The 2500-nt window shown below is 39.9% G+C and overlaps 1 protein-coding gene across 2 annotated transcripts in view; it reads left to right on the top strand.

Moving 5' to 3' along the window:
• The window catches only part of canx (calnexin), a 27714-nt gene that overhangs the window by 939 nt on the left and 24275 nt on the right, over positions 1-2500 (top strand). The window lies entirely within an intron of this gene.

The raw sequence follows: 2500 nt of genomic DNA, 5'->3' as shown, positions 1-2500 counted from the left end.
ATAATACTATGTATAGGGCTTAGAAAAAACGCATTTTCAACATGTTTCTAAGAAGAAAATGTCTCATAAATCAGACAGTGAACAACATATGAACAAATCCTTCTGTAATAACCTTCAGAATAGTGCTGAGAATGATTATGGAAAGTTTAGTTGATGTAAGTGCTTTAGAAGTTGAGATTTTGTTTTAGAGTATTGAAAAAAATAAAACTAATGTTGCGATAATGTCCGTTAAAGACAGACAAGGTTTAGTCAAATAAACACCTGACTGTACATTTTGGACCTTTTGATTTATACTGGTATGAAAGAAGACAGACAGACAGACACAGAGCGACAGAGACAGACAGACAGACAGACAGAGAGAGAGAGAGAGGGAGAGAGAGAGAGAGAGGGAGAGAGAGAGAGACAGACAGACCGAGAGAGACAGACAGGTTAGATAAATCTCGTTGATGAACTACTTTCACAATGAGCCACTGACCAGAATTAGTCATCCATATCAATCATTCACTTTACTCTGAAAAGCAGAGGGAACGTTTGTCTTTCACAATGTCAGTTATATTCCAAGGTTACGCCGTGACACATTTCTTTTTTATATATATATTTTTTTGGCATTTTTATGCTTTATTGATAGTGTAGAGACAGAGTTGAAATGGGGCAGAGAGGGGAGTGACATGCAGAGAACGACCGCGGGCTGGAATCGAACCCGGGTCCGCTGCTGGCCGAGGCCCATGGGGGGGGGGGGGGGACGCCCTACCAACTGAGCTAAGGGCCCATGGGGGGGGGGGGGACGCCCTACCAACTGAGCTAAGGGCGCCCCCATGACACTAGTTTTTTAACTTTATTTAATTATTTATTTTACCTTTTTTATTTATTTATTTAACCTTTATTTATACTCGAAAGATCCGTTGAGGTGTGTCCCTCATTTACAATGATGTCGAGTCAAACAAATGCAAAGCAAAAACAACAATACAGGGGGGCGCCCTTAGCTCAGTTGGTAGGGCGTCCCCCCCATGAGCCTCGGCCAGCATCGTAGCCTGAGAAAAGGCAGAAAGAGTGTTTTTCTAAATGTGTTTTGTCCATGCTGCCTTCAGGGACCTGTAGGAAATGTAAGTTAGTTCATCCCATGTGTTGTTGAAGCAGTTAAACCGGTTAAACTCACCTGTCCCTCCCTCTCTCATCTCAAAATCTATCTGACGCAAAACAGCCTTTTGGTCTCACTATGAAAACTAGTATCAAAGAATTAACATTTTGCCTTTAAAGCTGCTCCGGTGAACTTTCAGTGTGTGTTAATTCTAGCGCCCCCCTTTGGACAAAAAGCGGTAGTTTTATTACCACGCCAGCTGTTGTTCCTGGGTGAGCGTATTCTACTTGACAAAGGCATTGAGAAAAACTATATAAAAATAGCATTCTTTACACTGATGGTCTCGTTTGCTGTTACATGTAATTTATGATCATCAGAGGAAAAATGAGACTGTTTCAGAAATATTAAGAAACAGGCTCCTAATGCTATAGATGAAAGTGATATATTGATTTTAAAGGTGCACTGTGTAATATGACATCATCAAGAAAGTTCTACAAAGTTCTAGAATGCAACGCTCCCTGGGTAACCCCACCCCTTTAGAATAATAACAGAAGCTACAGTGGCCTTCAAGGACCAGAACAATTCTAAATGTTAAACAATGCACCTGATGACATTCCAACTATGACACTTTCAAGATGGCGGCACTAGGCCTTGGTCCAAAATATGCAGAAATATGGACACTGCACCTTTTAAAGATAAAATAAAACGGAATGGTGCAAATAGAACATATCGCCAAATGCACGAGTTCCACAAATAGGTATTCATAATTTATTCATAGTTTATTGATTTCTCTCATGGTTTTTACAAGCTATACTAGTATGAAAGTAAGACATGGTATGGAAGATAAATAGACAATATCTGTAAACTGACCAGTGATGGGAAACTGAAAAATCAATGTTTTGCCTCCTGTGTCTGTGTCCTTAATGTTTACATTAGTTGCCAAGTCATTCCTGCTTTTGCTCTGTTTCTGTAACAAACCCAGTTATAATGGTGTGTGTGTGTGTGTGTGTGTGTGCGTGTTATCTGCCATCCAATCATAGCAGGGATAGCAGATGGACTCTAGTATCAGATTAACTCACTAACTTGTAGCTGCTTTTTCTCTCAACTGATTATGTGTGTGTGTGTGTGTGTGTGTGTGTGTGTGTCTGTGTGTGTGTCTCTCTCTCTCTCTCTGTGTGTGTGTGTGTGTGTGTGTGTGGTTATCAGCACATCTGAAAGCCTCTAAAAGCCTATATTACTACTACAGGATAGAAGAAAATAAAATTGTCTCAATCACTGTCCAAAAAACACACACACACAATGTGAACATGTTATGAAAAATCTAAATTTGCACTAGACTTCTGAGTTTTCTTTGAGGCTAAAATGAAAGAGTAAACGATAACCTTTGACCTCCAAAATCTACTCAGTTCATCTTTCAGTCAG

The sequence above is a fragment of the Ammodytes marinus genome (assembly GCF_949987685.1).
Source record: "Ammodytes marinus genome assembly, chromosome: 10".
In the NCBI taxonomy this organism is placed as follows: Eukaryota; Metazoa; Chordata; class Actinopteri; order Uranoscopiformes; family Ammodytidae; genus Ammodytes; species Ammodytes marinus.
This window is presented reverse-complemented; position numbering and strand designations above follow the sequence as displayed.